Source organism: Belonocnema kinseyi, chromosome 1, assembly GCF_010883055.1.
Source record: "Belonocnema kinseyi isolate 2016_QV_RU_SX_M_011 chromosome 1, B_treatae_v1, whole genome shotgun sequence".
In the NCBI taxonomy this organism is placed as follows: domain Eukaryota; kingdom Metazoa; phylum Arthropoda; class Insecta; order Hymenoptera; family Cynipidae; genus Belonocnema; species Belonocnema kinseyi.
Window position 1 is genome coordinate 65,831,201 of NC_046657.1, and position 13,463 is coordinate 65,844,663.

At 25.9% G+C, this 13,463-nt stretch overlaps 1 long non-coding RNA gene across 1 annotated transcript; it reads right to left on the bottom strand.

Annotated features, from left to right (window-relative positions):
* Positions 1-5,099: 5,099 nt before the first annotated feature.
* On the bottom strand, positions 5,100-8,475 carry LOC117173430. The gene is made up of 3 exons (XR_004467178.1): positions 8,412-8,475; positions 7,794-7,934; positions 5,100-5,201 (listed from the first exon to the last, which is right to left on the bottom strand). It is a non-coding gene; the product is annotated as an uncharacterized LOC117173430 (long non-coding RNA).
* Between the last annotated feature and the right edge of the window lie 4,988 nt (positions 8,476-13,463).

Consider the following 13,463-nt stretch of genomic DNA (forward strand, 5'->3'; position numbering starts at 1 on the left):
AAGTCATCATATTTTTGGTTGATAATTCAATCCTTGGTTTAAAGTTAAAAAACTGTTTTAGAAATTCATTTTTTTTCGAAGAGACATTTAATTTTAAATTCACCTTTTTCGTAGAGAGCTGATCTTTTTGGTTATAAATAACAACATTTATTATGAATTTTTTTTCTTTATTTTATAAAAAATATTTTATTTTTTGGAAATTTAACACTTGTTGAAAACTCCTATTTTTTCCATTCAACTATTTTTCATTTAAAATAAATAAATTTTCTTTTCTTTTTTATTTTTTTCTATGAGTATAAAATAGATTAAAAAATATGTTTAGTCTTTTCTCCTTTTTTTTTTTAATGATCCCAGAGGTTGCGAACTCCCTAGCGTAGAGTTAAACATCAATTTGTATTCCTCTTTGGTAGTCAACCTCTTTTTTTCCAGGTCAGAAAATTACGCAAGCTGCGAATTGCGTAAAGTGAGTGGACGTGCGTTTTTCTTTTTTTTTAATGAATAAAAAGTGCGGTTGCGTGGATGCAAATAACATAAGTCCGAAAGGTGCTCATTTGCGACTCTGGTATCGAAATTGCCACTGGAAAACGATCAAGTATTTTGTAATGATCGATGCAGTTTAATTATCATCCCAGAAAATTGAATTTTCAAAAAAAAAGAAAAATCCAGTAAGAAAGTTAAACAAAAAACAACAATTTTTCACCAAAAGTGGAATAGTTTCATTTTTACATGAAAAAATTAATTTTAAATTTCGAAAAAATTGATTTATTACCAAATAGTCCCATTTTAACGTAGAAGTTGGTTTTCAACCCAAACAATTTTAGTTGAAAATTCAACTTCTTAGTTGAAAATTCAACTATTTTGTTAAAAATTAATTGATTTTGGCTGAGAATTAATTTTTTTAATGAAAATTTATCTTTTTGGTTAAAAGTTCAACTGCTTGGGTTAAAATGAAGTTTTTTTAAATTCAACTGTTTCGTAGAAATTTTGTCTTTTTGGATTTTAATCCAATAATTCCGGTTGAAAATTCAACTATAGTTTAGGAAATATGTTTTATTTTCATTGAAAATTAATTGTTTTTATGTAAAAATGCCACTATTCGATTTTTAATAAAAAAAATTTTTTTCGTTATAAATGCAAACTGGTTGAAACTCAATATGGATTCAATTATTTTGTATAAAATTCGTCTTCTTTGTCTAAATTAAATTTTCTTATATTTCAAATTTAAAGAACTTTTAACATTCTTAAAAATCAATTTTTATTAAAGATTTATAAACTTACTTGGAAATTTATTTCTTTGGTTTAAATTAAACAAGTTTCTGAAAATTATTTCTTGTTTCAAAAATTTACTTTTCAACCTGAAAATTTAACTATTTTGTTGAAAACCCTACTTTTTGATTATGAATTAAGTTCTTCGTGAAAAATTCATTATTTTGTTTTAAAAATTCAACTGTTTTGTGCAAAATGTATCTTCTTAACATGGAAATCTAACAATTAAATAAAAAAATGAACTATTTTGTACACATTTTTTATATAGATATTTAAATACTCCCTTTTCGTTTGAAAATGGATATTTTTTTATTTTAACAACAAAATTTTTTGATTAAGAATCTATGAACTTTTTATTTTTTGACTAAATATTCAGTTTTTCAACTTAAAATTGAACTTTTTTTATAAAAAATCAACTTTTTGGTTATAAATTTACTCTTTATTTAAAAATTTGTAATTACATGTAGAAAATTTGTCTTTTCATTTTAAAGATTTAACAGTTTGGTAGAAAATTCCACTATTTGGTACTAATTTTCTTTATATGGCAATTTAAATTGACTATTTTTTATTAAAAATGTATCTTGTTATTGTTTAAAAATTCAAATCTTTTATTAAAAATTTTAAAAATTATTTGTAAAATCCTGTTTTCTTAAGAATTCTTAAAAATTCTTAAGAATCTATCACTTTAATTACCAATTGAATAACTTCGTTACAAATTTTTATTTTCAATTATTTTATACCTAAAAATTTAAACACATTACATAATTTTCAAATAAAAAGTTGAATATTTAAGAAAATAAAAATATCAATTGTTTAACAAAAATGTTATAGTTGAATTCCCATGCAAAAAATTAATATAAAGTAATTCAATTTTCCAGCAAATTGTAGAATATTTAATTTATAGAGATGAATTTTCTACAAAACAGTTGAATTTTAATAACGAATATAAGACTTTTTAACGAAAAATTCGTTTTATAATTAACAAGTTGATTTTTTAACGCAATAGTTGAATTTTTAATTTGAAAATTTATCTTTTAGAAAAAAAGAAATTTTCATTACAACATTAATGTTTAATTTAAAAGAAAAGGAAAAACGTCTGCAAAAAAGTAAAATATTCCATCAAATTATTGGATTTTAAAGGTAAAAAGATCAATTTTCTACAGCATAGTTGAGTTTTTTACTCGAAAATATAAATTCTCAACAAAAAACTTAATTTTTAGTCCAAAAAGTAAAATTTTTAATGCAATATTTGACCATTTATTTTAAAAAATTATTTTCTATAAAGTTGTTCAATTTTCAACTACAGAGATGAGTTTTTAACAAAAAATATTAAACTTTTAAATGAAAAAACCCAAATTCCTAACAAATAACGTACGTTTATACTATATAGTTGAATTTGCATTTAAGAAAATACATTTTTTAACAAAAAAATGTTTTTCAACCAATTAAATAGATTGTTAACAAAAAAGTTAAATTTGTAAATAAAAAAATCTAACTTTTGTTCAACAAAAATAGTAAAGTTAAATTTTCATATGAAAAATTAATACCAAATAGATGAATTCTTTATCAAATTTTTGAATTTTGAAATGAAAAGAAGAATTTTCTATAAAACAGTTGAATTTTCAACACGAAAATATTAATTTTTAGATTAAAAGTTTAATTATAACCAAAATGTTTATTTATTAACTAAATAATTAAATTTGCCATATAAAAACTACGTTTCAGCACAAACAAAAACTTTCAACCAAAATTGTTTAATTTATAAATAAAAAGATCGTTTTTTAACTAAATAATAGAATTTTAAATTTAAAAATTTATATTTCTGAGTGAAAAATTCGTAATTTATAACAAAGTTGTTCATTTAATCAACAAAAATATGTTTTTTAAACGAAATAGTTACATTTTTGGGCTTATAATTTAATTTTCAGCAAAGAAAACGAATTGTCAAATACTGTTTTGAATTTTCAACCAAAAAGAAGAATATCCAGCAAAGAGCATTGATTTTTAGCAACAGAAAATCGAATTTCTGATAAAAAATACGTACATTTTGAATAAATCGTTCAATTTTACATCACGAACATTAAAATTCTACCAAGAAGATTATTTTTCAACCCATTATATAAATTCTGAACCCGAAAGTTAAGTTTCCATACAGAAATATATCAATTTTTCAACAAAAATCAAATATTTTAACGAAAATGTAAGATTTAAATATCCTTATAAAAAATTTATAACGAATAGTTAAATTGTCTAACACCTTAACAAATTTTCAAGTCAAAAAGCCGATTATTTTATTTAAAAAATTAGATTTCCAACATGAAATTATAAAGTTTTAACGAAAAACTTATTTTATAACTTTTAATTTACAATTTATAAATTTTGAAATAAGAAATTAATTTTTCGGATAGTTCTTCAACTCCTAGCCAAGAACCTGAATTGTCATCTAAAAAGATAAGTTTTAAACAGTGCATATTAATTTTCTACGAAAAAGATTTTTTTAGACTTTGAAAGATCAATTAAAAAAAAGAAGATTTAAATATCAGGTGAAAAAATTAATATAAAATAGTTAAATCTTCTACCAAATTGTTGAACTTTCGAGTTAAAAATAACTTAAAAGATCACTGTTAAACGGAGGAGTTTTATTTGCATAGAAAAAAATTATTACCACACTGTTAAATTTTTTATTAAGTTATTTAAACTCTAATTTGAAAAGACAAATTTTCTATAAAGCAGTTTAATTTTTTAACACAAAAATATGAATTTTGAACGAAAAAGTTGAATATTTCGTACAAAAACATAAATTTTCAATCCAAGCGGAGGAATTTTTAACAAAACAGATGAATTTAAAAAAAATACAGGAATTTTCAACCAAACATATAAAAGCTAAATTTTGAGTAAAAGAAGTTAATTTCTGAAAAAACGTAGATTAAACTAGTTAAATTCAATGAAAAAAGCATAATTTTTTTATAAAATTCATTGTTTTTCTGCCAAATAGTTGAATTTTTAACTAATAAAAGATCAATTTTCACTTCAAAATGAGACAGTTGAATTTTTAGATGCAAAAATTAATTTTTTTACAAAAAAAAAATAATTTTCAACAAAACAGTTAAATTTTTAATCTAAGAGCTATATCTTTATAAACAAATTGATTGTTTTAAAAAAGGATCAACATTTAACGAAATTTTCCAATTCGGTATTTTTATTTTTCGGCAATTTTATTATTCGGGAATTTTCGAGTTCGAAAATTTTACAATGTCGGGAATTTTATTATTCGGGATTTTCCAGAATGATAAAAAAGATATCTTGCGGGTTCCAATCGTGTACAAAACTATCAATTTTTGCCGACGGTTCTTGAAAAAATTAATTTTAAATGAAAAAGAAGGAGCTCTTCAACAAACCAGTGAAATTTTTAAAGAATAACGGTAAATTTAACAAAATAATTAAATTTTCAAAAAAGAATTGAAATTTAAACAAAAAAGTTCAAGTTTAAGCAAGAAATATGAGTCTTCATCAAGAACAGAGGCATTTAACGAAATCGTCCAAATTTTAACAAATTGAATTAACTTATAACAAAATAGTTTACATTTTAACCAAGTAGCTTAATATTGAACCTCATAAAATGAATATTAGACTAAAAATATGATGTTTCTAGCAAAGGATAAAATATTAGTAGAAACCACGAATTTCCAACAAAATGAATACATTTTTATCTAAGAAGACAAATTTGCAATCAAATAATTGAACTTTCAACTACAAAAGATCAAGTTTCGTCCTCTACCTTCTTTTTCTCCACTTCCTCCTCCTTCTTCTCCTCCTCCTCCTCCTCCTTCTTCTGCTCCGTCTCTTCTAACCCCTTTTACTCCTTTATCGCTTCCTCCACCACATTCTTACCATTCATTATACCTGCCTGCCACTCTTCTCCCTTGGGGACCGTACTGAAATTATGTAACGGACTATAGGCCCTCTCTAAACCCGCCTCCCCTTGTAAAAAAATGTAACAAAATATTTCTACCCTCCTCCTCTCTTTCTGTACGTAATTTTTAGAATCCAGAATTTTTTAGAGAATTATTGCTATTAGATTTAGACAAGGTGTCCGAGGACTTCATTTCAAAATTCCCTGACATTTCCTTGACTAATTTTTCTTTTCCCTTGATCATTAACATTCAAATATTGTTCTTTTAATCTTTTAATACCTTTAACATAGAATCTTTTACACACGGAATAAAATAGTTATTCAAATACATATTATTAAATTTACTAATTTATTTTAAACAAAAAAAAAGTCTTTTCTACTATAATAGATTGCTTCTCAAAAAATGCTTGAATTTTCAAACTGAAAAGATCAATTTCCAACAAAAAAGTATCATAGTTTATATTTCAATTATAAAGATGAAATTTATTTACAAAAAAAGAAATAGCAATTTTGAACAAAAAAAAAACGAATTTAGAACAAATAAAGATTTTTTTACTCGAGAAAAGATAACATCTTATCAAAATTGTTGTACCCGGGAAACTATTTTTTTTACCAAAAACGAGAATCTTTAACTGAAAAGTATCAATCTTAAAATAGGCTTTTTTACCAAACAGTTGGCGTTTCAATTAAAGAGATGAATTTGCAACTGAAAATATAAATCTTCAACAAAAAAATGATTTCTGAACAAACTGATTCAAATAAATCTATTACCAAAAGAATTGTAAACAATAAGTTAATCTTCTATTAAATGGTTGAATTCTTTACCAAAAATTACTACTTTTTAACAAATTTGTTTAATTTTAACCAAACAGTTGCATTTTTGTCAGAGAAAAATCAAAATTATACTAAAAGAGGTGAACTTTTAAATCAAAAAGACAAATTTTCGGGAAAAAAATTTGAATATTCATCTAAAAAGATTTGGATTGACTTTTCAACACAGAAGCTCGAGTTTTAAACAAAAAGTCAGTTTTTTAAGAAATAGTTGAATTTTCAACAAAATAGTTACATTTTTATTCAAGAAAGGTTAAATATATCTACTAAAATCGATAAACTCTTAAATCAAAAAGAATTTTTTTGTAGAAAGAATACTTTTCATCCAAATTAGATTTCAGTTGACTGATCCGCAAAAATATCAATCTTTAATCAAAGGTTAGGTTTCTATAAAAATAATTGATTTTTTAACTCAAAAATAAGAATTTTTACAAAACAGTTGAATTTGCAACCAAAAAGAATGTTTATTTAAGAAAACTGCTAAATTTTAAAAGGAACATTAAAGTTTATAACTAGAAAGACAATCTTCAGGTGAAAGTCTTTGCGAATTTGAGAAAACTACAAGCATCAGTAAAGGTTTCCCCCCTTCCGTGACAATTCGTCACTGTAGATACTTTTGAAAAAAGTTCCAAAAATCGTGTTTCAGTAGACTGACCCGTCCTATTGCATTTTAGAACAAAATTTGCAACACCAAAATTAACCAAGAGAAAATTATGAAGAATTTGAGGGCAAGGAAAACTCTCTATCTTAAACAGGTGCCGAGTTATGGTCCTTCAAAGAACCCGGATTTTTTAGAAAAAAAGGTAACAAAAATCCAATTCCAATGCTTGTGCCTGCACTTTGAAACCTGTTAATTAAAAAAAAATTCAAAGGTTAAATTAAAGTAGTTGCAATTTTAAGTAATTATTAAAAAATCAAATGACCTAGCGCCAATAGGTCATAAATTATAGCCTCACAAATTTTACCTATTTTCAGGGCAAATTACGCGTGTTCAGGTTTTTCAAAATACTTCATACACATCTTACAGAAAAACGTTGACATAATTAATTATAGGGCACTAAATTCTGCGCAAAATAAAAAAATTCACTTTTTCTGTTTTTATTTGTAAAACAATCAAATGTCCAACAATCTATTTTTAAAATTAAATGAAAAAATACAAACGAGCAGTTTTGAAAAAACTTTTTTGGCTATAAAGAGCTCAAAATGGCCAAAAAATTATATTTTTCCAAAGAGTCATAACTCTTGACCTGTAACGACTATAAGATTATTTTTTTTTTAGATTTACGCAGAATTTGCTGCCCTGAAACTTTTTGTCTTGCATCACTCATGCAGCTTCACGGAGAAATGAAGTATTTTGAAAAAACTAAACACGAGTAATTTGCCCTGAAAAATAAGTCAAAAGCCGTCGAATTTGTGAGGTTATAACTTATGACCTATTGGCGCTAAATCATTGTATTCTTTTATTTTTCTAAATTGCATCTACTTCAATTGAACTTTTTAAACTTGTAACGTAAAATTAACAGGTTCAAAAGTAAAAATAAAAACTTTAAAATTGGGGTTTTTCGTCTTTTTTTTCAAAAAATCTGGGTTCTTTAAAGGACCATAACTCAGAAATGATTAAAAATAAAGGGTTTTTTTTGCTTTTAAATTTTTCAGAATTTCATCTAGTTTAATTTTGCTTTTGCGCATTTTGCTCTAAAATGCAATAGGGTATGTCAGTCTACGCATACCCGTGTAAAAATATGAATCAGCGTACTACCAGATCCTGATGAGGTTGCCTTACTTGATTTAAGGCTCGGATACGGAAATCCTATCAGGCCCTGATGGTGTTTCGTCACGCTCGGTATGAGAAGGGCCGTGTGTAGCCAACCTTAGACGGTCCGTATCAGGTAACTTTTCCGGTTCCTTTAAAATAAGTAAGGCCCTTCTCCGGGCCGTATATATTTCCTATCAAATTCCTTAAATTATTATTTCTAATTATAATGTAATTAATTATGAGCTTCAGTAAGAAAAGCAAATAAAAATTCATTCTAGAATTAATAATTAAATACATTTGATCTGAAATAGGCAGAATTTCCGCCCTTTTCCTGCCCGCATGCATTGTTCTTGCAAACCTGATTGGCTTTTGAATCACTTAAGAAAACTTGTCAGAAGGAAGACAAAATAATCACGCACATGTTGGTTTGCTAGTACTTATAAACAATCAACAAAATCATTCATAGAAAAGACTCAATTTTACAGAAACATTATTGAAAAAGAAGATAAGTATAATAATCAATATTCAACCTAACCTAAAAATCAAGCATGCGGAAAGCTACTACAAAAGAGGTATTTTTATGGAAAGATATTGTTACCAACACAGATGAATTAAAATAAAATGTAAAATATATGCTATTCTTACCTTCAATTACTTATTACACTTATAACTGGCTATAAATGAAAAGACGTGCACGTGTTAACACTGCTGAGATCCACAGATTCACCGGCGAGAAAAGAAAAGACCTCGCGAAAGACGCGTGAATACCAACGCGGCGCCAGATGGCGCGTTAGGTACTACCGCGCAAATTTGAATTTGTATTTACGAAAAATAATCGCAGAAAATAATTATTCACATTATTATTCAGTATATTAATATTTTCTTGACTATTAATAAAATTGCAAGTAAAATTACTGGAACCGATGATAAATCTACGATAATATTGTAATAATAATTTTTCTTCGTTTGTTTTCAAACATGTTATTTGCAACACTGTTACACCAACTGCACTCATCTTTTATGGTATCAAGCTATCCTTCGATGCATCATCGGATCTCAAACTTGGGTTCAATTTGATCATTTCCTTTTGCTCGTGGAGGAATGAATGCCAATGCGAACGAGTTGCAACGAGGTCTTTGAAACTCACAAGAAATGCAAATCGGTCTTTGAGTGACTAAGTTAACCACACAGTGCGATAGTCCAATCCTTTGGAATAAAGGCATCCAGTTCTGGTTTGGTTGGTCTCTTTGATAATCTACGAAAGCGACCAAGACTCGAGTAGATGTGTACATTAAGAGAGAACTTGATGGCATGCGTTCAAGATCGATCGAACGGAAGGCGACGATATCGAATGGACTAGCCTTTTAGCATTATGAGCTCTTAGTTCTATCATGGATCCAGATTAGCGTGGGCTTCTGACTGCTGTTACCAAGCCATCAGGGAGTGAATGCTAATAGTAATTTACAGATTACTAGTAGTCTTGCGCGCGCCATGGCGCACGCCTATTTCTCTTTTTATGAAAAATAATAAATCAAAAGCCTATCTTTTCTATGTTATAAATATTTAATTAATGTTACAAAATATTAGTATAAAATAATAGAAAGCACCAAGGGATGAGTTCTGTACCTGGAACTGTGATCAATATTTTATAATAGGATTTTTACCAATTTTATTTTTGTTTGTAGAAAATTAAATTGAACTATTTTATTACAGATGAGCTTTTTTTATTGAAAATTAATTTACATTTAATATTGATGAAAATTATTTTAGTTGAAAATCCATCTTTTTGGTTAAAAAATGTACTTTTTTTAATTTGTTTTTTTTCTGAAATAAATAAATTTTTTGTGTGAAAAAGTAACTTTTTTACTTTTGGTTTAAATTCGAATATCTTATGGAAAATTAATCTTAATGATTAAAAATTTGTTTCCTTATTTTTACAATGCATCTGTTGGCAGCATCTGCATTCGTTGATATATCAAATATTACATTTTCTATCGATAATCCATATTTGCAGATTAAAATTTCAACTACTTTGTTGAAAATTTACACACTGGTTCGAAAATTCAACTCTGGTTAAAAATTTAAATAGTTTGTTGAAATACTTTTTTTTAAGATGTTCACCACTACGATTTTATTGAGAATTCTTTTTCTTATGCAACTCTTTTTGGTTGAAGATTAATCTTTTTTCGTTCGAAAATTTGGCCATTCAGTTGAAATAGTTAAACTTTTAAATGAGTAGATCATTTTGCAACCAAAAACTAAAAAATATGATTATTTTAAAACAAAAGAAGCTGATTTGAACCAAAAAATTCAAAAAAGAATTATTTTCAAGCAAAGAAAGAAAGAATTATCAAGAAAAGAATTAAATTTTCAGCTAAAATGATGAATCTTTAACCCAAAAAATATTTTTTTTTACTCAATTAGTTTAACATTTAACCAAGTAGTCGAATGCAAACAAAAAAGATAAATTTTGAACAAAATAATTAAGTCCTCAATAAAGGAGATTTAACAAAAGATAATTCACAACGACCAAATTACAGTTGTAGATGTATATATGCATATATTATCGAGCGCAAGGCTCTAGAAAGAACAAAGAAAAAAATCTACAAAATTATTGAGTTTTTAACCCAATAAGTTAAGTTTAAAAAAAAATATTCAAATTTTCAACTAAAAGGGATACATTTTTATTGTCTTCATGTTCAGTAATAAAATCAAGTTTCCACCCAAAGAGATAAGTTTTTAACCAAGAAACAATTTTAGTGAAGACAGAAAAAAAGTTCAACTGAATTGAACATTTTCCACAAATATTTTTTAAAAAATTTTCCCTTATAGTTTAAAAATCAAGTAATTGCTTGAAAATTTGTCTTTTTTGTAAAACATTAATCTTATTAGTTAAAAATTAATCTTTTGTACATAGCATTTTTTTGTAACGAAAAAATAGTTCTCTTCAAATTTAATCTAAAAACAACATTATTCCCTTCCTGATCGATTCAATTCTTATTTTTTCAAAATTAATTGATTGAAGTGAGAATTTAACATTCCATTTTTGGTTTTAAATTCATTGATATTTTTAATTACAATCTGTTTTGGTAGAGAAGTCCGATTTTTTATTAATTACACTTCTTTAAAATGAAAAGTATTTTTTCAACTAAAAACTAAACCATCCCATTTTGTTGCTGAATATTAAGTTCATAATTGAAGCTTCATCTGTTTCAGTTAAGAACGAACCTTTTTGATTGAAAAATCAACTATTTTCTTCAAATTTCTTTTTTTTTTATCAAATTCTATAATGGTAAAATCTACTTATATTACTTTTGGTTAAAAGTGATATTTTGTAGATAAAAATTATATATTTGTATGAAACTTTCTAGATTTTGTAGAAAATTCGTAATTTTTTGTGGGAAAGTAATATTCTTGGCAAAAAATGAATATTTTTCATTCGGGATTCAGTTATTTAAAAAGAATTCCTTTTCAGTTTGTCTAAATTCAATTTCTTTTTAAAAAATTTTGATTCTACTATTTTTGGTTAAAAATTGATATTTTAAATTGAAAATTAACCTTTTTTACTTAATAATTCAAGTTTTTTTAAGTTTTCTGTTTTCGTAGAAAATTAATCCTTTTAGTTTAAAATCGTTCTTTTTCGTTAATGATTAGACTATTTGGAAAGAAATTCATCTTTTTTGATACAGTATTTAGAAATTAGATTATACCATTTTTGATAGAAAAATGATATTAAAAAAAAAATTAATTTTTTTTTCTTAAAAATTTAATTTTTCAAAACATTCTTTTTAGGGTAGGAAATTAATTTTCCCGGTTGAAAATTCATGTTCTTTAATGAGTTCAATTATTTTGTTAAAAATTCCTAACATAGATGTCCAAATTCGATTTTTTGTTGTCTTATATGGAAAAAAACGTCTTGCATAATATACTATAAAAAAATTGTATCGCTGAGAGATTCTGCTAAATAATGTATAGAACCTGCTTGATTTTAGTCAAATTTTATCGTATTCTAAATACTTTTTATAATATTAGTCTTGGATTGAAAGTTAATTTAGTTAAAAATTCTATTATTTCTTACAAAAAAATTGTGTTTGAATAGAAAATTAATCTTTGTGATTGAAAATTCATCTGTTATGCTAAAACGTTTACTATTTGGTGTCAAGTTCATTTATTTTAATTAAAAATTGAAATAATCTGTACAAAATTTTGTTTTTTTGATTGAATATTAACTTTTATAAATTAATAACGGAATTATTCTATTTTTTGTTATAAATATAAAACTTCTCCCTTACCAATTGATCGTTTTGATTGAGAATTCAACTATTTTTTTGTAACCCAGTGGGCACACAATTTGGCGACGTCTTCACGACATCGTTACTACAAGTTTACGACAACTTTACGACACCCTATGTCCATGTCGTTTCGCTGTCTTTACGATGTCGTAAAAACATCGTCAGATCATGCGACTTATTTACGATATCGTAAAGACAGCGAAACGACATGGACATAGGTTGTCGCAAAGATGTCGTAACGATGTCGTAAAGACGTTGCCAAATTTTGTGCCCACTGGGAAGTTCCTTTTTAGTTAGTTAAAAACTAATTTTTCTCCGTCCATTGGGTGATAATGAAAGTGCAAGTGCATCCCTAAGGTGTGTATCTGTTGCTGGAGGTTTTCAAAATTGTGTTTTTATAAAATAAACATTAAGTATTTGGCAAAATTGTCGTCAGATATGAAGACCCGATATATCCATAAAACATTAACATTAAGTATTATTCCTGTGTTGCATGGAATTTTTTATAAAATTTCATTGCTGATATAAAATGCGGTAGCAACTTATTAAGATTTTTAGGTTAATATTACAATTTGCAATTCAAGAGCGAACTGCTAGCAGTTAAAAAATGTATCAAAAAGACGTAGGATAAAAACATAAAATGATATTTTTTATTTTAATCCTGATCAAAATAAGTTCTGTTTTTTCACCAAAAATTTTATAAAATAGAATGAAATTTCTGTGAAATTTGTATGAAAAATTTAAATAATTTTCAATATATTTCAAACACGGAGTATTTTTTTCGTATTAGGAAAAATTAGTAAAAGCTTAACTTTCGTAAAGTTTTTGTAGTACATTTTCGTAACTTTTCATAGCAAAAAATAACATTTTATAGATTTTTGTAGTTATACGGATGATTTAAATTAAAGTGGCAAAAATGATCTAATTCTGCGACCAGCAGTTCGCTCTTATATTCTAAAATCAATTCCTAACCTCAAAATATCAAAAAGTTGTTATCGCATTTTGCACCACCAATGAACTTTGATAACAAATCTTATAACAAATTCCATTATCGGAATATTACTTAATGTTAATGTTTATATTAATAACAAATAATAACTTAAATATTAACTTGTAATTAAAAATATACTAACCCTACCGATATACATCACAGAGTATATGCTAAAGATTCTCAAGGCTCTGAAAAGCACTGAGAAATTCTCCGCAGGCACTCAGGTAGATATATTTAATGGTCCAGATAGCTCGTTTAAATGTTTTGAAGACTTTAAAATGTCCTTTCCGAAATTGAAATAAAAAATAAAATCATAAATAACAAGCAGAGAGGCTTAAATTGAAATAAGAATTCGATCATAAATAACAAGCAGATGCCCTGTATTGTGGCGGTCACGGTGTGCCCACCAGTGAT